Below are 22434 nucleotides of genomic sequence, written 5' to 3'. Positions count from 1 at the left end.
AGTAAAATCAACAAAAAACGACAAAATTAATTCCCAAAACCAATCAGCAAAATACAATAAGATACAGAGTCTTTTAAAAATAGAAATAAAACCCATTCAGTTCTAAGGTTTAAAAGTCCAACCCTGGTTCAATTCAAGTTTCTTCTAATTGAGCTCTGCTCTGAGCTTAAGGGGTATTAAAGTTCAAAGTTCCCCTGAGTTTCAAGTTTGAAATAATCACAAGAAATTTTGTCATTTTACTTCCTGTTTGAAGAGTAAACACTAGCACCCACATGGAAGTGTGGGGTAGGGGCTGGAAAAAGCTTAGGTCAGTTTTCAGGAAAACCCACATGGAGGGCAATATTTGGGGTAAAATCGTCTTTTCAAGTTAAAAGCCATTACCAATAGAGCGGGGGGTTGGGGGGTTGGGGGTTGGGGAAGGGGTGGTTATATTTCCAAAATCTTAAGAGGCAGCTAGCAGTCTCTGCAGCGGTGGCAAGTCAGGCAAGGCGGTAGTGGAAGTGGCAGCCAGGGGTCAGCACTATGGGGCTTGGAATCAGTGGGTGTCAGAACGGGACAAGCAGCACCAGTGAGGCAGGATCAGTTAGAATTTTAGTAGGAATCAGCGGCAGAGGCACTGGCAGGGCACTGGCATTTGGGGTTAAGGTCAGAAGCCAGAAGCGGCTGCTCTGACTCCCCAAGGTGGATCAGACTCTAAATGCTCTTGGTAGGCTATCTGAAAAATTGAGAGTCCGAAGTCCCATCTGGGGTGCAAAACTGTTATTTTTTAAAATGATGAAGGCTGATATTATGAGGGAAAATAATATTTTAATTAAGGCCATGCTGATAGAAATAAATCAACCACGTGCCTGTAAAAAAATCTATTCAAAATGCCCACCAGTCCATACCTCCTATTCCCTTTGGCTGCTTCCTATCAAAGCACCCACTCAGGTAGCAAAAAGGAAGTTCCAAGTCACTTCCCAATATTTAAAGACGTCCCTCACCTTGAAAACGTCATCCAAAACAGGAAACCTGTTGGACCATGGGAAATGTAGTTCCAAGGTCCCCCACATGTCCACAGGAAGTTTGTCAAACACTACATATCTTGAGGCTCAATACTTCCAAATAGAACCCCAGTAATTTTAAATAACACAAGGCTATTTTTCAAGTCTCCACAGCAGCATCTGCTGTGTGCAGCCCTGCACTGTCTCTGCGCCCAAGCTCTGTGTTCCTCAGCCTCCTGGGGTCCCAAGTCTCACTGCTCTTAGGGATTAAGTCTGTGATGTCTTCATCCAGTCCCTGAGAACCTAGAGATTTCCCTGCAGAGATCTGAGTGAGGAGGGTAGTGTAAGGATGGATTTTTGTGCAGAGGAGATGGAACCAAAGGAGGAGAAGGCAGTTGCTGGCAGTTGAAACCAGCAGAGGATTCTGGGGAATTTCTCCCAGGAGGAGGGAGAAGGGAGGTCTTCGGGCAGAGGCCTGGGAAGAGGCTCTGATCTGGTCTGGAGGGCTTGCTGAGGATCTTTCTCTTGGAAATTGAAACCCTGATTCCCTGATCACAGCCATTTCATTACAACTCATCCTTCAAGACTATAAGACTATAACCATCTAGTCACATAAGATTTTGGGCTCCATTGGGAGCAATCTCTTAGTCTCCCTCTCCCATTATCCATCCTTGCTGAGAGACCCTTTTCAGTCAAATCTTACAATTATAGGAAAGGATAGAAATAGAAATAGAAGGAGAAGCGATGGGGAGAAGCTAAGGAGTTGGAACCACTAGGGTTCCTGCCTAAATGATAGATCCCCATAGGGATAGTGAAGAGGGCACCCCAAAATCCCTCTGCCCTTCACCCCTTTCCTCAATCCCTGATTTGTGAATAATAAAAGCCATTTAACAGTCAGATAGTGTTCCAGTGTGCCTGAGAGACAACAAGGGAGAGGAGAACCACAGCTTGGTCTGGCTGCCTCCATCTTGAAGCCAGACTACCTGCTGTGAAATTAACTGATGGGGGGAGGTTTGAGTGAACCTCGTCCTTAATCAGGATCAGATTGGGGTACCACATACCTCCTCTTGTAGGGAAGCCTTTCCCCCAACTCCTGTAGGGTGGTATGACCATCTAGGTCACCCAGTTTTGGGGTGACACCCCCTTCAAGTCTCGCAGTGTATATTTGGCCCCAGGGGAGTGCTGGAGGAGAGTCACCACATAGACCCTCTCTTTCTATCCCTTCTATCCACATCCATTCCTGCCCCCCTTTAATTATTACAGTAGACAAGTCTCTTTATTGAGCTCCAGAGAGATTTTAGCCCTGAGGCTATTTTTCAAGTCTCTGTGGAGTCTGCTATAAGCTGCCCCACTCTGCCCAATCTCCACATTTCCTCAGCCTCCTGGAGTCCCAAGTCTCACTGTTCTTAGGGGTAAGTCTGTGGTGTCCTCAGTCAGCCCCCCTGAGAACTTAGAGGTTTCCCCAAGCTACCTCCAACTCTGGCACCATAGGTGGAATGGGGGAGGGGTGATGAGCTTGAACTTTGGTGGGAGTAATTTTGCCCCTTTTTAGTATGGAAACGCCCAAACTTTGCCTACCCTCAGTGCTGCACCCTATTGTGGAGCCCCTTCACACATCTGATTTTGGTTTTGTCCTTTTGAGGCACTTTATATTGGTTGGTGGAGAGGAGAGGAGAGGAAGAGCCTTGCTTCTACTCTAGGGCCATCTTAACCCAGAAATCCTAAAATGAGTCTTGCTAGAATAGTAATGGTTTAGAAATGCTATTTTTTAGATAGAATATCTTTCTTAGATAGAATATCTTTCTAAATTTCTCATTTGTATACTATGATGGGACCAAATACAGTGTATAATTTAACAGAACTGCTTTGTTGCAGTTATGATTGCACAAAATCACTGTTGCTCAAGAAATCTTGCATTTTCTCGATATAAATGAAGAATTATGTTTTCACCACCTATATAACATTGTGTCAAGTCCCAAACTTTTCTGAGTACTGTTATAAATTAAAATTAATCTTGGAGCCATGTGAAGGAAGTTATCAGGGGATCTTGATCACTAGGACAGGGTCTAAGCTCTGGTGTCCCCAGCTTCTCCTGATGTCCCCAGGTGTCAGCATCAGTGTCAGCATGAACATCAATGTGCAATGTCATCATGGTAGGAGGAGCTAGTGGAGTTTAAAAGGCAACCTCAGGAAGGCTGGATGGCTTTTCAAACCCTCTCTAAGGTCCTCTCCCAGATCTTTTGGAACCAGACTGCTGGGAGCCCAGACACATGCCTCTGATTCCTATGTTGAGTCTTTCCAGGATTGGACTAGGTTGGAGGTCCCCAAAATTTTTAATTCACACAGTGTAACATGCTATCTTCCTAAGTGATGGGGGGGAAAGGAAATTGTACAGTTGATAAGTTGTAGAACATTTCCTTATTCTTTATACCTCAAATTTTCTTAGTGGTGGGGATGAGAGAAAGGGAGAGGGCTTTTTAATTTTGTTTAAAAAAACCCTCAATTTTATTATGAAGTAAACATGAACAAATAAAAATAATAATCATTAGTTTTTATATGCTTTACAAGTATCTTGTTTTAGTCTTATGTCTTATAATAATCCTGGCAGAGAGGTGATATTATTAATCCCATTTTGCAGTTGAGAAAACTGAGGCAGGCAGGTATTATGAGAACTGTGTAAGATCATACAATTTAGTAAGTATCTGAGACCAAATTTGAGCTTTGGACTTTTTTGATTCCAGGTTCAATGCTCTGTCCAATGCACAGCTTAGCCTCTTTTTTCTGCTACAAAAAAATAAAGATTATATATGAAACTATGAATTTTGTAGTTTTAAAAATATATATTAAATTTAGAGACAGCACATGGCATAATGAATAGTGACAGGCCTGAAATCATGAGTTCAAATCTTGTTTCATACACTTAATGGTTAAAGTGATTCTGGGCAAGTCACTTAACCCCTGTTTGCTTCTGTTTCCTTATCTGTAAAATAAATTGGAGAAAGAAATGGCAAACAGCTCTAATATCTTTGCTAAGAAAACTCCATGTGGGTTGACGAAGAGTTGGACATGACTGAAATTAAATTAAATTTAACATTACAACTCCTTCTGGAAAGACACTTTTTTTGCTGCTGCAGAAGATGGATTAAGAGGCTGGTACTGGAGGAGGACATTGTACCAATTTTCCTATTCATTTAGGAAAGAACAATTGAAATCCCCAAAGGACTCAGAGACTTCAGGTTCAAGGAAGAAGTCAAGTAAAGAAGGGATTCCTTGGGGATCTCAAGTGTGTATGCTCAATAAATTGAAGGAATTTGGCTGAAGGAGGGAAATACCCATTTCATTTGAGTGGGAAGGAGAGGCTTCTTTCCAGGTGAGTTTTCTGAGAGACAGTGGAATAGACTGGAGGTTTCATGTTTAAAGAACTATTTCTACTTTTTATATTGCCTTCCCCTTCGATCCTAGGAATTGAAAATGTGGTTTAAACATCAGTCTATTAATTCAGTATCTAGAGGTGTGCTATCAATCCAATTCTTTACCAAGCCATTGCAGTGAGGCAGGAGATGACTATCCCCCTGAATTTGAGAGAGAAACTGAGAATGAAGCTGAAGCCTTTCACTGGCAAAAATGGGTAAAGAATCAAGTCCATTCATTAGCAGGCTAGTCCTAGCAGCTAACCAGGGTTTACAGCTGGAGAAATTTTCCCTTTTCTCTGTAAATGCCATTGTTGTTGAATTATCTTTTCAGTCATGTCAAACTCTGACCTAAGTTCATTTTGGGATTTCTTGACAAAGATACTGAAGTGGTTTGCCATTTCCTTCTCCCACTCATTTTACAGATGAGGAAACAGAGGCAAACAGGGTTACATGAACTACCCAGGGCCACAGAGCTAGGAAGTAACTGAGGCCAGATTGGAACTCAGGAAGCTGAGACTTCCTGACTCTAGTCCTGGCACTCTACCTACTTTGCCACCTGACTATCCTGTAAAACTCACTCCCTATTCAAACTTTCTTGACTGTCTACACCCTGGGACAACTCTGCCCCATCTAACAGAATGGATACCTTCCATGTTCCATTGAAGCATGTTGGGATCAGGGTTAGGATTCCCTCAAGGGGAAGGCAGGGCAAGCAAAGCTGAGGATCTCCCTCAATTATCCTTAATCTGGCTGTATGTTTCCTCCCTGCTCAGCAGCTTTTCTCTATCCTAACAAAAGCTGGAGGGCTGCTTCAGGCACAGGTGTAGCCCTGCAAGCTGCCATAATTGCTGAGTGAGAAGTTGTCCCGGGAGCCCTGGGACTTGATTGAAGAAGGAACTGGTGCCCGGGCTTCCTGGGAGAGCTGGACTCTGACTGAGCCCTGCATTGCTTTGCATGTTGTGTTTGATTTATTATGCATACATGCACCCAGCTCACATGAATCCCTTTTTAAACCCTTACCTTCCGTCTTAGAATCAATATTATGTATTGGTTCCAAGGCAGAAGAGTAGTAAGGGCTAGGCAATGGGAGTTAAGTGACTTGCCCTGGATCACACAGCTGGGAAGTATCTGAGACCAGACTTGAACCCAGGACCTCTCATCTCTAGGCCTGGCTCCCAATCCACTCAGCAGCCCCCTCGCATGAATCATTTTAAAAGTAATGGAACACAAAGTTTCCAGTGGAATATGCTCTCTCACCCAAATCCTCTACTACCTGCATTTTAATTTAATTTCATTGGGAAATTGAGAGCCTATGCTAGGGAAGAATGCTATAGGTCCACCCATCCTTCAAAATATGATTTAGCATCAGTCTGTAGCAATCACCAACATTTACAGAGCACAAAACAAAACTACTCCTGCCCTCAGGAGTTTACATTCTATTGAGGGAAACCGTGTGTATGTGTGTGTGTGTGTGTGTGTGTGTGTGTATGTGTGTCATATATGTATATATACCAAAAAATGAGTGTATACATACATAAATATATATATACAATACATAAGTAGGTATATATACATATGTGCATACATATTGTAAGTGTTAAAATTAATGGTTTAGCTAAATATATAAAAATTATAAATCTTTTACTTATAAAGTAGAGAAATACAAAAGGGTAGAAAAGACATTAACCTATCTAACTTAACTAAATATTGTTCCAGTGCTTGACAGCCTGGACTTCTTAACCTTCAATCAGAATTAAACTGTCTCCAGAAGAGAGGAAAGGAAAACCAGCTATCCACTCACCCAAGACAGTGACTGGAGCTGAAGGTGACTCCTGAGGCCAACTTTCTTCTTTGAGCCGACCTTCTTCTTGAAGCCAACTTTCTTCTCGGAGTTCACTCTCTACTAGCCTCCTTCACCAGATTCCTTCACCAGCCTCCCTCCTCAGGGATATTCATGGCTTTTATGGTGGTTTCCTATTCCTGCCCCTTTTCATGGGGGCCAATCACAGTTTTCAATTCCTTGGGATTCACACCTTTCTGAGTGTGTGAACCTAGCATCAAGTAAGGTGTGAACTCATAGAGAACCAAGAATTCTCTTTCACTATATTTGCATGGATTTACATTGTCCTAATTTTGACCTGACAATTAAAACAAGGAAAACAGGTTCTCCATCTGCCAGCTCCGTACCATGCATATGTAGAAGCATCAGTTATGGCAAATGGAGAAATTTTGAATGCTATGGAATAATAAGTTCACTCACCTTGGCAGTATACTTTCCAGGGAAGGTAGTGGAATTAAGAGGTGTTTTGGAAGGCTCCTCATAGAAGATGGGAATAGGGATATATTCTTGCCTTGGGGAGTTTACCTGACTGCCTTTGCCATTGTGTTTCTTGCCCTGAGAAGTTATGGAAAAGTGATCCAAAAAAATGGGCATTTCCAAATTTGGAAGCCGTGCTCTGAGTTCAAAATTTCCTGGGTTCTATCAGCTGGGCTGATGTTGAGTGACAAGTGCTTGCTTGATTTCTTTAAAAAAAAAACACCTTTATATTCTGTCTTAGAATTGATTCTGAATATCAGTTCTAAGGCAGAAGACTGGTAAGGGTGAAGCAGTTGGGATCAAGTGACTTGCCCACGGTGGCACAAATGGGAATTATCTGAGGCCAACCTCCCATCTCCAGACAAGTATTTTCTGCATCTAATGTTCCCCAGAGGAAATAAAGAACTGCTGACAAGATGTCTTGAGTCTAAAAAGATTGAAGGGCTACAGCTTGATGAGGCAATCTGGAACTTTTGAATTGATGATATAGGTTTGATGTGAAAGTGAAATGTCAGCTTAGTAGTCCCACAAAATGCCCTGACCTTTGGGGGAGACTATAATTATGGTGACAAGTTATCGTTTTATGTTTTAAATATTTGTTAATGTGCTATTAATGAATTTTTGGGGTTTTAAAAAAGCATTACTTTTGTGGTAGAGGAAATTAATAGCCAGTGGTGTGCTAGAGCCATCATCACCTAGTGCAGTGATGGGCAACCTTTTGAGGTTGGTGTATCAAAATTAGCCAAAAAACTGAGCATAACTCGGGTGGTATGTCACTTTGAGAAAAAAAAAAACCATAATTTTGAGATATTTATAGTTTAAATAACAAAAATGTATAATTGTAATATATAACTGTATTTAATAAACCCAATTAGGCACATTAATATAGGTAGAATTGTCATCTATAGTGCAGAGTGTCTACGTTACACTACAGCAAATGTTTCGTCCTCAGCATGTGGCCCCATACTTCTCTGTATGCAGCTGCATGCCATCGAAAATGAGTACTGACATACGTGTCATAGGTTTGCCATCACTGACCTAGTGGTTCTAGGGATGATTCTTAGTTTTTCAGTGTAAGCATTGACACCTCTGAAATTGGCTAATGCAACACATCAGGGCTTGATTTACTGTTTTACCAATTGTCTGGACTTAAGAAAGCAAAGGAGAAAATATTAATAATGTACAACCTTAAAAATATGCCTGGTTATTTTTTTCTTGTGGAGAACAGATTGTTAAAAATTTATTATCACATCCCTGTAATTAGCTTCCTGCACTCTATATCTATTTTGTGCATTGAGTTACCTTTTCCAGAAGGGGTCCTGTTAATCACTAGGGGGAGACAATAGCCTGAACTGTATCTAAACTTTATTTCATCAGTTTTCTCCAGAATTTTACCTTGGTATGGAGGTACAATGAGCAAGAGGATATGAGAAAAACCTGACTCTCGTCTTTGGAATCAGACTGCCCTCAAGTCCTTTGTGAATCCAGAACCTGGGACCTTTGTGGAAGGAGAGCCTCTCAAGACCATAGAATCCACAGTTTAGCAGCTGTCTGAAATTGGACGAGTTTATTCCAACCAACTTCTAGTGTTTAATCCCCTTTGGGGAGCCCTGATTGTATTTAGGGTTCATTTGGGTTGATTTGATTTCTTTATGAGTTAGCCTACTTATGCTATAAATTCAGACTTATATTTGAAGTGCCTAATAATTTTACATGTACCATTGGAGAACTAAGGTGAATTATGTGTAGCCAGAACTTCTAGAGAGATTTTTTCCCCTTAACTTTCACTTGTATTGCTCTATAAAAGGGATGCCCTGGAGAAATATAGATGCGTTCTATGTGCTAGAGGTACCCCTGGAAGGAATTGTTACCCAGGAAGGTGGTTTTCCCACTTGAAACTGAGGAGGTAACCTTTAATCACCCACAGATTCCCAATACCTTTTGGGAGACCACATGACCTGGGAACTCATTTAGGACTTGCATGTTTCTTTGTTGAGTTTGATATTTTTCTACATCAAAAGCTTTATTTACAGGTTCAACTCTCCTTTATCTGGGTCAGATGAAAGTGAAGTTCATGTGTGTGTTCACTTTCTCTGTCCCTTCCTCCAAGTTCAAAGAGGACTTCTGGAGTGAGAGCTTGCCAAGTCAGAGCTGCTCATCTACTTTTGGTATCCACGTGGCACTCAACTCTCACCTCTGGCTCCAAGAAACTATAATATGCATAGTAGCCACACATCTTGGCAGATGACCTAAATCAGTTTATAGGTATCCAAAAGGACACAAACTTATAGATGAGTTGGGTGGAGGGCAAGGGGGTCTCGACTCCAAAAATGTGAAGACTTCCTTGGGTAAAATGGGAGAATGAGAACAATTTGTTTCAATGGCTATGAAGGTGGGTGAAGAAGATGCTGTGGAGTGTTTAGAGCTTGGTCAGACATAGAAGACACCAAGGTCATCCACTGGATCTCTGGCCATTGCAAGCCTTGACTTTTGTCTTGCCACTGGATTTTGATGACTCTGGAAGAGAGATGCTGATGACTTTGTGCAACTCTGTCTCACTTAAATCTAATTCATGCACAAGTCAAGACATCCCTCTGTGGTGTTCTTGATCCTCTTCTGAAAGAAAGGATAAACAACTGTAATCTTTTTCTTAAGCAGGCTGATTATGTGAAATATTAAGTTCCATTCCCTTTCTACCTTTTCACTTTCCTCTTTGCCTCCATTTCGTTCCTTCACTTAAGGTCAACAGAACAGAACAACAGTGCCTACCTCAGCTTCCTCCCTCCTCCCTCCCCCCCCCCAAAACCCAGCACCTCTCTATGTTATATTTAACTTCTGTGATCTTTGAATATATTAGGCTTCTTAGGGAATGCTTGTTTCTTCATTCCCTGTTAAAATGTGAACATTTCCTTTTTATAAAATTGTTGTTTAGTCCTTTCAGTTGAGTCTGACTCTTCATGATTCCATTTGTGTTTTCTTGGCAAAGATACTGGAGTGGTTTGCCATTTCCTCCTCTAGTTTATTTTACAGATGAGGAATAGAGGCAAATAGGGTCAAATGACTTGCCTAGGGTCATATAGCTAGGGTCTAAGGCCAGATTTGAATGCAGGAAAATGAGTCTTTCTAACTATAAGTCTGCCTCTCTCTTCCATGCCACCTAGCAGTCCTCTTTATAAAAAGTTGCTTTCAATTGCTCGAATGTATTTTCTTTTCTTCTTTTAATTCTTGTTTTTGCCTTTCAAAAATTCTTTCTAGCTCTGGTCTAGGTATGAAAAATGTTTAAACGTTTTCTATTTCATTAAATCTACTTTTTTCCCCCTCTTGCTTGTAGAATTATACTGTTTTGCCAGATACATTATTCTTGGTTGCAAGTACTTATATTTTTCCTTTTGAAATATCATTTTCAAAGGTCTTCTATAATTTATAATGGTAGCTGCCTAGTTGTATGTGACCCTAAGTGGTTCCTTAGTATTTGAATTCTTTTTTTGCTGGCCACAATATTTTGTGCTTTGACCTGGAAGCTCTGGATTTTGGATATAATGTTCCTTGGAGTTTTCATTTTAGAGTTTATTTCAGGAAGTAACCAGAGTATTCTTTTTTATTTTTACTTTGCTCTCTGGTTCTAATATATAATATATGATACAATAGAATGGAATAGAATAGAATAGAATAGAATATGACATAACATAATACAATATGATAAATATTAATGCATAAATAAAAATAATATAATATAGTATAATATAATATAAAAATTGGGCATTTTTCATTCATAATTTCTTGAAATATAATACATAGACTTTTTTGGTCATAGAACTATTTTCTAGGGCCTGTTGTTTTTGATAGAAGATATTTTAAATTTTCTTCTAATTCTTTACTTTTATTTCACTATTTCTTGTCTTATGGAATCATTGATTTGTGTTTGGTCCAGTCTAATTTTCAGGAAGTACATTACTTAGGAAGATTTTGCATCCCTTATACTAACCTTATTCATTCTCCTTCCATTTCTTTCTTCTAGATCTCCCTTTCAATTTATTTATAATACTGTTTTTTTTTTCTCTCTTATTTTCAACCCTTCCAGGAATTATAATAGACCATGTAGGCAAGCTATACCTTCTTCTGAGGCTTTTCCCATAGTTGTTGAGTTACTCTCTTTCTTTAGACCTGTGTGGAAGATCTCCAGATACATGTAATTTCTTCTTTTGTTTATTTTTTAAAAACCCATATTTTCTTAGAATTAATACTCAATATTGGTTCCAAGGCAGAAGAGTGGTAAAGGTGAGACAATTGGGGTTAAGTGACTTGCCCAGGGTCACACAACTTGAAAGTGTCTGAGACCAGATTTGAATTTAGGACCTCCTATCTCTAGGTCTGGCTCTCTATCTGCTGGAGCCCCTGGCTGCCTCTCTCCTTTTGTTTATTAACATTAACATTGGGACTTTTGTCAGGTGCTCTTGCATACTTGAATGGGACAGTGGGTTCCTATTTGGTCTTAATTTGTGTTTTCTTGGGTCATTAACTACTCTTTTCACTGTTGTACAAAAATCGTTGGCAGGACGTAGGCTTCCCTACATTCTGTCAGTACAGAGTGCTTGCTCTTCAAGGTGATCAGGAATTGGCTCATGTCCCTAGCAATAAGCTTTCAGGGCCTCAAGGGCCTCAAGGGCATACAGATTAATAGATGTCTTTTTGGTAGGAATTTAGCTGCTTTTCAGTTTCTAGTCCTGCCTGGGATTTGGGGTTCTTAGCCACCCTGCAGTCTTCTCAGTGGAGCACTCAAGTTTTCATTCACCAAATCTGGGGTGTGCTTGACCACACTGGGGTCTCTTCCTGGAGCACTTTGGGGCTGTGGGAATTAGAAGATCTCCCAGCCAGTTTGCCTTACCCTGGCTTCTCTGCCTGGTCTCCATTCCATAGTAGTCACAATCTTCTTGGTGACTCTTTTTTTCTCTCTGTGTCGGAAGAAGGTACAGACATTCTCCTTATTTCGTAACCATTATTTGGTTGTTTTCTCTTTTATGGAATACATGTGAGGGATCTAAACTGTTCTTCTGCTTACTCTACCATCTTGACAGGAAGTCCCACTTCAACTCTTATCAAAAGTTTTGTTTTGATTTTAGCCAAAGAAAGGCATCATGGTTCAGAAGAATGAGTGCTAGATTTATAGTGAGAGGACCCAGACTCAAGATCTTGCTTTTCTGCTCACTGTTTGTGTGACTTTGGGTGGGTCATTTCACTTCTCAGCTATAAAGGAAGGGCACTGAACTGTAAGTTTTGTAAGTTTTCTCTCTTTAAACCCATTGTTTCTCATGTTTCAGCTGAAATCTGTTTTTAGCATCTTAATAGATAACCTCTGTGAAGCCTGAACACAGACAGGCAACTTCTTTATTTTTTGTTTTATTGCTTCTAGTTCTGTTTACTCTGAGAGCAAGGAAAAGTTCCTTGGGGAGAATTTATTTAAATTTAATTTATGTGTGACCAAAGGAGTATGCATGTGTGTAACTTCCTGCCTCCTGTTTCTCCAGATTCCACTTGCCAGGCTAAAACACTATCCACTTGCTCATCAGTCTAATCAATATTCTCTCTGCTGCCTATAGGAAAAGGAGCATTTAAATAGAGCTGGAGTTGGCAGTCTATTATTTTTTTCAGAAAGAATGAATTACTTTTAATATGATATATCACACATGTACCTGTAGCAGAGAGGCAGAAGGAAATAAAAAAGTGGAACGTGATGGGATGAATAGGTTGAAAATAAGAAAGATGATCTATAGAAGAGAGAAGAAAAATGATTCGGGGAAGGAGACTAGTAGCTGAGTAACCAAGGAAGAAGAGATATTCATTACAACAGAACTGCAAGAGAAGGAAAGACGGAACAAGAGCAAATGGGAATCCAATGAAATTTTAAAGACACTCATTTTGATGAAATAGAATGGGAAAGAAAAGAAAAATACTTGACAAAAGATTTTTCTTTTTGTTTTTGGATTAGAGTTTAACTTATCTTCATCTCATGTGTTGATATTCATATAAAATGTCTTCCTCTACTTCCTACATATCACCTTTTTTCTTTTCCACATATTCTTTACTTCTCATGGATGCTTTTTTCTTTCTTTAGCCCACTGTTATTGGCAGGCTGAAGCATTATCACTTTTGTGTTATCCAGCCTGAGAATAATAATGATAATAATATTTTAATTTTTGTTCAGTTTTTTTGGTCATGTCTAACTCTTTGTGACCCTGTTTGAGATTTTCTTGACAAAGATACTAGAGTGGTTTGGCACTTCCTTCTCTAGATCATTTTACAGATAAGGAAACTGAGGTTAACAGGGTTTAGTGACTTGTCCAAGATCACATAGCTAGTAAGTTTCTGAATCAGATTTAACTCAGGAAGATAAGTCCTCTTGATGCCCTCTAACCACTGAACCATATAGCCTCTATGTTAATAATAATAATACCTAGTATTTGTATAGCACTTTAAGATTTATAAAGTGATTTACAAATCTTATCTCATTTTATCCTCACAGCAACCTTGGGAGATGAGTCCTATTATTATCCCCATTTTATAGTTGATAAAACTGAGGTAGACAGAGGTTAAGTGACTTTCTCAGGTCACACAGCTAATATCTGAGGTGGGATTAGAAATTGAGTTTTCCTGAATCTAAGTTTAAGCACACTATCCAATATGCTACCTAGTCAGTGTGAATTCTAAATATTATATTCCTCTGTTCATTTCCACAAGCACTACTAAACAGATCCTCTCTGCTTTGGCATTGTGCTAGATAGTGAGGACACGAGGATTTATTGAGCCTTTATTATATGCCTGGCTGTGGGTGCTAAGCACTTTACAAGTATTATATCTTTTGATCCTCAAAACCACCCTGGGAGGTAGGTACTATTATTACATAAAGTAAGTTCTAGGGAAATGAAGACAAGAAAGAAATAGTACTTGTCCTCAAAGAGCTTATATTCTACTGGAAGGAAAAAACATGTACACATATGAGTAAACATAACACACATTAAGGGGTGAGGAGAATACTTACAATGTGATAAATTTTTAAAAAATCTTATTTTCTCATCTTTGGGCCTTTTCATAAGGTGTGGGATACCCCTAGATTTTTTTTTTTGTTGTTGGAAGTTTTCAACTTCCAGGATCCTGAGATTTTTTAAAACACTGGATTTGAAGGAACTAAGTAAGTTTTGACCTTCTTTCCGCTGCCCTTCCCAGTTCTAACTTGAATTTATTAAGTTAAATGTTTTTGAAGTAATTATTAATAGTTTGTGTTTTCAGCAAGGTACCACCTTACATCCATTAGATTGACTACGTTGATAAAAAAGAAACGATAAATGCTGGAGGGGCTGTGGGAAAAAATAAAATATTAATGCACAGTTGGTGAAACTGGGAACTATTCCATCCATTCTGGAAATAAATTTGGAACTATGACTAAAAAATTATTAAATTGTATGTACCCTTTCAACCAGTGATATCTTTACTAAGTCTGTGTCCCATATAGAAAAGGACTCTTATGTACAAAAATGTTTATAACAGCTTTTTGTGATGGCAAAGATTTAGAAACTAAGGGGATGCCTGCCTATCAATAGGGGAATCAATTAACTGAACAAGTTATGCTATATGAATGTGATGAAATACTGTTGTTCTTTAAGAAATGATGAAAGGGATAATTTCAGAAAAATCCATATGGGATGGAGGATTATGGGAAGATGATGGAATAAGGAAGGGAATGAAATATTATAGAGTAAAATAATTTATAATGACAAAATTTTTTTTTTTGCTTTCTCAGTAGTTAAGGGATGGATAAGAGTAGGGAAACTAAAAATAAAAGAAAATATTTGAACTTAAAAAGCCCCTGAAATAATTTATGTTTTCTGTTTTAAAAATTGTCCGTTCATATCCTTTGACAATATATCTATTAGGGTCTGGAAGTTGTATTTGTATATTTTTAACTGAATATGTTTTTATAATTTTTGATGCAAATATTTCCCTAGTCAATTTTTTTAAATTGCTTTTGGGTTGCACTGGAATTTTCAATAACCATATATAATATATATATATATATATATATATATATATATATATATATATATATATATATATAGTGAGAGATAATTTCTCTCTCTCTCTCTCTGAGTCTTAGACATGTATTCTGGAAGCAGCCACCAGGCTGTTATACCCCTTTCCCAACCTTCCTTTTTAAAGAAGCAATTTGTAGACAATTTGTATAATCTGTCCCACATTGTCTTCAAAGAAGACAAGGGTGAGGAAAACAGATGGAGTAGGGCAGAACCCCCTCTGAACCCCAAAGTCTTACCTAGGAAGGGAGCTAATGCCAGCAAAAGTATCAATATATAGGTTCTTGAGATGGGGGAGATAATCTAGGAGTGGAAAACAGAGACCCTTTTGAGCATTTTAAGAAGGATGTGTTCCTATAGCCACCTGAAATGTTCCTTTGTATGAAGTATGGGTTTTAGGTTCAGGGTATGAAACAAAAGAAAGATTAATTAGACCATGGATACTCAAGTGCAGGCTTGGCCTACAGATCTCTTAAACTCAAGGAATTGATCAGACTCAACCTTCCCAGAAGCAAGAATAATAGGCTACCACATCTGGTACATTTGCTTTTCCATGTAAATTTTATTATGACTTGATTTAGTCCTATGAAAGTATTCTAATTAGCATCCTATTAAATACATAAATTTATTTTGGGAGTATTGCCATTTTTAACTCTTTTAATCAGAGGCATCCACAAATATTGAATGTTCCTATAATTATTTCAGTCTTTCTTTTTCTCAGGCATTAGATTTTTACAGTTTTTCTTATAAAGGTCTTGTACATGCAGACAAATTAAAAAATGTTTGTCTTCTCATTCCTTCCTTCTTCCTCACCTTTGCTTTAAAAAAAACACAACAAAACTTTTGTTGTTGTTCAGTTGTTTTCAGTCATGTCTGACTCTACATGACCATATTTGGAGTTTTCTTGGCAAAGATCCTGGAGTAGATTCTCATTCCTGTCTATTTTGCAGAAAAGGAAACTGAGGCAAACAGAGTAAAGTGACTTGCCCAGGGTCACAGAGCTGGTAAGTGTCTTAAGGTCAGGTTTATCTTCCTGACTTCAGGTCCTGTACTCTATCCACTGTACCACCTAGCTGGCCAAATATGCAGTCTATTAACTGACGTCATGTTTATTAACTTTATTAGCTGAGAATATGTACCAGACCATGCATTTCTCTTGATACTCAAAGAAATCACAAAATCTCATGTAATATATTCCCTGTTCCCAAACTATATTATAAAGCAGTAATTATCTTATTGCTTTTTAAAAATTGTTATTGTTCAGTTGTGTCAAATTCTTTGTGATCCCATTTGGGATTTTCTTGGTAAATATACTGCAGAGGTTTGCGACTTCCTTCTCCAGCTCATTTTATAGATGAAGAAACTGAGGCAAACAAGGTTAAATAACTTGCCAACAGTCATACAGCTAGTAAAAAGCTGAAGTTAGATTTGAACTCAGATCTTTCTGACTACAGGTCCAGTGCTCTATCCACTTTACCAACCTAGCTACACAATACTAGATTCTTTCTAGAAGATGTAGATGGTGAACTGATCGAACCATTCTGGAGGGTAATTTGGACCTATGCCCAAAGGACTATAAAACTGTACAGACTCTATGATCCTGTAATACCACTACTAGGACTGTATCACAAAGAGATAATAACAAAGGGGAAAGGGTCTACTTGTACAAAAATATTTATAGCAGCTGTTTTTGAAGTAGTAAAGAATTGGAAATTGAGGGGATATCCATCAATTGGGGAATGGTTAAACAAATTGTAGTATATGTTGGTGATGAAATATTATTATGCTTCTATAAGAAACAATAAGCAAGATAATTTCAGAAAAAGCTGGAAAGATCTACAGGAACTGATGCAGAGTGAAATAAACAGAACCGGAAAAATATTGTACATAGTTAACAGCAATATTGTATGATAATTATCTGTGAAAACTTGACTACTCTTAGCAATGCAATGATCTGGGACAATCCTGAAAGACTTATGATGGGGAATGCTATGGAGTCATCTTTCACATCACTGTATTTATGGTTTTATTTTGGGGGTTTGGTTTTTTAAGAGGGTACTCTTAACAACAAAGACCAGCATGGAAGTGTGTTTTGCATAACAATAAAAATTTTTTAAAGTACAAAACAAAAACAAAAAAAACAGAAAAAGTGAGATTAAAGGAATTCACAATTTTATTTAATGTAGTTCTGCCACTCAAGAAATGAAATGAAGTTTACTTCCTTTAATTCTAGAGTTCACTTCTGGTGAAATGTAAAAAAGGCAAATATGACATGAAATGCTTGGGAAGACATAAGATTACAAAATATGATATTTGATGAAAATTAAATATTTCCTATAGGAGGAAAATAGACACAATTGTTATCAGAGGAATAAATACTGTTTCACAAACAAAAAAAAGAAGGTGCAGATGGATATTTTTAGTTAGAAAGAAAAGAAGGAAGATTTGCTTCTGTTTATTCTGGAAGTCCTGCCTTAAAAACTTGTTTTTCACAGTTGTTTCTGTATTTACTAGAAATAATATCTAAAGAATCCCAGTGGGGAACACTGTGGAATAGATTTCTGAAGAACATGCATCTGGAGTTAGGGGACTGGAATTTAAATCCCAGCTTGGCCACTTAATATTACTATGATTTAGGAAAAGTCAATGCATGCCCCTGGGCCTCAGTTTTCTCAGCTGTAAATGAGCAGATGAAAAATTGTCCAAAGGAATACTTCCTTAATTTTTGCATTTCAGTTATATGTACTAGTTGGCATAGTGACTAGAGTGATGGGCATTATTGTAATCAGGAAGATCTGAGTTCAAATATTCAAATCCTTCCTCAGATCCTTACCAGCTGTGGGACCCTGGGCAAGTCAGTTAACCTTGTTTGCCTTAGTTTCCTCATCTATATAATTGTATTGGAGAAGGAAATGGCAAACCACTCTAATATCTTTGCCAAGAAAACTCTAAATGGGATCACAAGGAGTCAGATAAAATTAACATGACTGAACAAAAACAAAATAATATGATAATAGCACCTAACTTCATTTATATTAATATTAGTTATTATTATTAGTTCTTCAAACATGAAAGGATCATCATAAATAGCTGAAAAGAGTAAAATTAGTCTGGAATGAGAATCATAAAGGCCAGCAAAGTCCTCATTGTTCTCATTTCTCAGAAACAACCTTTGACTGCTATTCATTGTGAAGGAGAGCTATCAATTTGTGCTTATGTGAGCATCAGAATTTACAAAACTAGTTCTGATACTCTGTTGCTGGTTGTTCCTCTTGAGTAATTCACATACATTGCAGTTAGAATGGGACAAATTGCTTTGTATCACTTATTTTGAATTATTATAGAAGAGAGGAATGCTTTTTAAAGGTCTAATATATAGTAACAAGGACAAAAGATAGAAATAATCAATGGTAAAGGATCTTCTGGGAGACAGACATGCTAATAGGCTGTTAGTAGAACCACTTTGAATTGGCCTGACGATTCTGGAAAATAATATGAAATTCCGTGGAAAAAGGGGCTGCCCTTTGACTCTGAGACCCTATTTTTAGTAATATACTATGAGAAGATCAAAAACAAAAAGAAAGGTCCCATATGTTTATAGCAACACTTGTTTATAGTTTCAAAAAACTGGAGACAAAATAAGTGGCTATCATCCATTGTGGAAAGGCTAAATCAAACCATCAAACATGTATAAAATATACCATGGTACATGAACATAATGGAATTATTATTATACTGTAAGAAACAATAATTATTAGGAATTCAGAGATTTATGGGAAGATTTTTATCATTTGGTACAGAGAAACATCAGTAGAAAATAATATGCACAATGATCATAAGACGTAAATAGAAAAACCAATACAATAAAACAATATTTGTAGTAGATTTATAATAGTAGATGCTAAGTATTGCTGCTGCTGAGAGTGATGATGAAATTGAATTGTATGTATTTATAATGACCGAGTTTGGGCCCTGGAGAATATATGACAAAATGTGTTTCCTTTTCCATGATAAATATTCATAATATTGAGGTGGGGAACATTAGGTATGGAATATATTGATTGGTTTTACCAAACTGTTCCCCCTCTCTACCCCACAATATTTGTTACTCATTGGGAAGAGGAGGAGGGGGATATATTTAGAAATGAGTGTGATATAAAATAAAAAGGCATAAATAAAACTTTTTAAAAGTCCATTATGGCAAAATCTGAATTGATAAAGCAAATAGATTAGGTGAAGGTATATAAGTGTATTTGTTCAATTTTCCAGACAGCCTGGGATACTTTAAACTTTACAGCATTGTGTTGTGTCTGGCATTCCAGAGAAAAGAAATCCTAGTTGCTTATCAGCGGTTCCATGGCAATGTGTGTGTGAAGGGGCAGTGGGGGAGAGAGAGGGAAAAGAAATAGCATTGCAGAGGTGAAAGGTCATGACACATTATGATAAGTGTGTATAGCAAAACCTTTTACGTGCCTGGTGTATGCACTTGAAAATACTTACTCATTGACTGGTTGGTTCCCCGATTACCCACAAATAACTCCTATGGGTCCCACTCCTTGTTTAAGTTATTGCTTTGGAATGCCACTTAGCAGATGGTTACCCCATGCTGCCCTTTAAAGGAATAGTCTACATTCACTTTGCTTAGTCTAATGAGAAGTGATAAATTTTCTCTGACTCAGTGTGGGTCTTTTAAACAACCACCACCCACCTAGGACACTGGAATGATGTCCCAACGTTTGTATATTTTCAAATTAGCCTATAAAGAGCCTGGATACCTTCAGAATGATGAAACACTCTGAGAGATGGAGAATTGAGACAAAGAATTCCTTCCTCCACCCCAAATCCTCATGGCGGGGGTCAGAAGTCAGATGTCTGTTATCTGCGGAGAACAGTTTATTTCTGGAAACTCTCATCCTCAGGGTACAGCCTTTAGAAGGATGGAATTCTTCTAGGAAGGGGTTAAATAAGAAAAAGTTTCTTGTGAAAATTTCTAACTCCTATTCAGAGGATCAAAGATTTAGAATTATAAAATTTAGAGCCTTTATTTATTCCAACTCTCTTATTTTACAGCTGAGGAAGCAGTAGCTCAAGAAATTAAATGACTTGCCCCAAGTCACACAGGGAGGAAAGGAGGAGAACTAAGATTGGCACCAAAATCCTATCACTCTACAGCTAGAACTAACTCTCTCTCCTGCAGTCCAGGACCTCTTCTAAATGTCCTTGATCTGGATAAAAGCACAGACACTATGTTACTGGATTACTATTTTAGAAGAGTAACATTTGCCAACAAAGTGTTGCTTCCATGTTCTCTATCTAGTAGAAATTTGAGTTAGATCTGGGGAGCCTGTAGAAAGGGATGAAAGGTCAGAGAATGGAAGAATGGTTCTCAAGGAGTCTTGTATTGTCACGATGTTGATGATTTATTTGACCTTCCTGGTGTCTTAGTTTCCTCAACCTTGAAATAGCCATATCTGCCCTACAACCTTTCAGGTACACCAGGAAGAATTGGTAAGTTAATGCTTATAAAGTGCTTCTAAGATCCAGAGATAAGAGGTCTGGTGAAAGTCTGAAGTGTCCTTATGCTCTCATTCTGTGCTAAAAATGTGTGTATATGTGTATATGTTGGGGAGTGGGGCAGAGGGGTGGGGAAGGAGTGTGACAGTACTGGTTCCCTGATTCAGCAGCCTCCCCGAACTACAGCCAAGCACATTCTGCTTTTTTTTATCTCAGCTCTGGCTTCTTTGCATTTATATGGAGGAAGGGACTGGGAGGGAACCCGGGTGGGGAAGCTAAGATAAAGCAGGCTTATTTAGAGATGAGTCAGAAGAAGCTCAGTTGGAGTGTTTTATTTGGGGCTGATGGATAATTGCTCATCTGGACTTCAGTTACTCCCACTGAGAAGAGCATGAAGTTCTCACAACTCATCCAATCTGAGAACTTAGTTATCAGTAGGGAACAGGGAACCCCTATTCACCTGAAGTCCCATTTGGAAATGTCTAATTCTAGAATGGCATTATTAATTAGCAAGCCAACTGTATTTAGTGATAAATGTATCTTTTTATTTTTATATTTTTAAAAATTATTTTTTTCTAATTATACGTAAAAATAATTTTATCATGGCTGAGAATAATTAACTCATTCACAGTTAATCATCAATATTGTTGTTGCTGTGTCCAGTGTTCTTTTGATTCCTCTCACTTTACTTTGAATCAGTTCATATAAGTTTTTCTAGGTTTTTCTGAAAAAAAAAATGGCGACGGTATCATAGTTGTGAGTATCTCAGCTATATTTTGAATGGCATCACAAACTAGAAACGTGGATAATTGAGCAACTTGCCTTCGAGTTCCTCTATGAAAAAGTAGTTTAAAAAGTATAGCCCTTTGATCAAAATATATCAAATTATATTATCAAATTAAATAATATATCTACAATATTGTGTGAACTTTACCTAGTCTGCATGAGTCCAAATGGGAGCCAGTTCTTCCAGATTCCAAGGCTAGCTCTCCTTCCACTATGTTCCACTGCCTTTCAGGAAAAATGATAAATGATGGAAATCATCAGTGTTGGAGGGCTTGTAGGAAGAAAAACACAACATACTTTTGGTGAAGCTGTGAATTGTCATTAAATTGTGCATGCCTTTTGTCTTGGTGATCCTACAATTGGGTAAATACCACAAAGAGGACAAAGACCAGAAACAAGCCCCATCTAAATCTGGATAGTCATAGTAATACTTTGTAGTAAAAGTGAGGTGGGGAGAGGGAGGGAGGCAAGAAGGGAGTGAGACAGAGGTAAGGAAGGAAGGAGGGATTCAGAGAGAAAGAAAGGGAGAGAGAAGGAAAAAAGAAAAGAAGGAAGGGAGGAAGGAAGGAAGGAACAAAGGAATGAAGGAAGGAAGAAAGATTCATCTAATAACCACAACAAAACCAAGAGAGACAGGACTCTCACTCACATATTACTGCTCAGAAGTTCTGAGTTCATCCTCCTAGAGATCAGACAGCTACAAGGTGAGGTGGGCTGGAGATATGCATGGAGTGGGTATGATGTAGAAATGGATGTGCCTGGAGTTGGAGGGATTTCCCCAGTAGTACCTATTCAGTGCCTTCTGCGAGTCTCTGGATAGCAAATTGTTATAATTACCTTGAGAGGCCAAGCTTAAAAAGAGGAGTCTGGGAGCTTATATAGCTTTTAGGGGGAATAGTGGAGCTCAGTCGAAGTTTAAAGATTGGTAAGATTATGTTGAAAACAAGTACCAAGATTAGCTATTTCAGAGAGGGTAGGTGACCCAGTTTCCCACTTGCTGATTGATTGATCACACCTCCCTCCTTGTCCCCCAAGAGATCACCGCTCCAGTCAATGATGAATATGAGGAATTCAGAAAAACATACAGGACATATGGAACTAATAAAGAAAAAAAGCAAGTAGAATAAGGAGATATGTGGTAGAAAAACAATGAATCTTTAAATAAATAAATAAGGTAAAATAAAATAAAAAGAAAGCAGCTCAGTAAAGTATGAGTAAGACTCCCAGCTCTTAGTTTCGTAGTAGTTGTTGTTAACTATTTGGGGACAGACAGAGTGAGTCTCACAAGATGAATAGGCTTAGATGGGTTGTAACTTTTAGCATAGACCTCATTACAT

The 22434-nt window shown here is 38.1% G+C and overlaps 1 pseudogene; it reads right to left on the bottom strand.

Moving 5' to 3' along the window:
• Positions 1 to 1143: 1143 nt before the first annotated feature.
• LOC123254728 overlaps positions 1144 to 22434 on the bottom strand; it is a 51723-nt pseudogene continuing 30432 nt past the window's right edge.

Source organism: Gracilinanus agilis, chromosome 1 (genome assembly GCF_016433145.1).
Source record: "Gracilinanus agilis isolate LMUSP501 chromosome 1, AgileGrace, whole genome shotgun sequence".
In the NCBI taxonomy this organism is placed as follows: Eukaryota; Metazoa; Chordata; class Mammalia; order Didelphimorphia; family Didelphidae; genus Gracilinanus; species Gracilinanus agilis.
Note: the sequence above shows the minus strand (reverse complement) of the source record. Positions and strands in the feature narration are given on the sequence as shown.